We start from the raw sequence: 359 nt of genomic DNA, 5'->3' as shown, positions 1-359 counted from the left end.
CCGGCGAGATCGCACTTTTCTGGTTTGGCGCAGCGAGATCGAACTTGTCTGGATCGGCGCGGCGAGATCGTATCTTTCTCGTAGGACCCGTCGTACTGTTCCAAGAAATAATGGAGCTTTACAACATCAAAAAGCTAAGGACTTCTGCGTTCCATCCAGCTGCGAACGGTGGATTAAACCACTGAAACAACATCTTATTATCCTGGTAGAAAATGACAGGCAAGATTGGCCTAAATATCTACCATTTATCACTCAGGCCTACAGAAACCTGCCTCACTCATCACACAAATTCTCACCTTATGAGGTTATGTTTATGTTTGGAGCTGCCATGAGGACACCACTGGATATGAACAAACTCT

This window comes from Frankliniella occidentalis, unplaced genomic scaffold (genome assembly GCF_000697945.3).
Source record: "Frankliniella occidentalis isolate FOCC.00 unplaced genomic scaffold, Focc_3.1 Scaffold657, whole genome shotgun sequence".
Lineage (NCBI taxonomy): Eukaryota > Metazoa > Arthropoda > Insecta > Thysanoptera > Thripidae > Frankliniella > Frankliniella occidentalis.
This window is presented reverse-complemented; position numbering follows the sequence as displayed.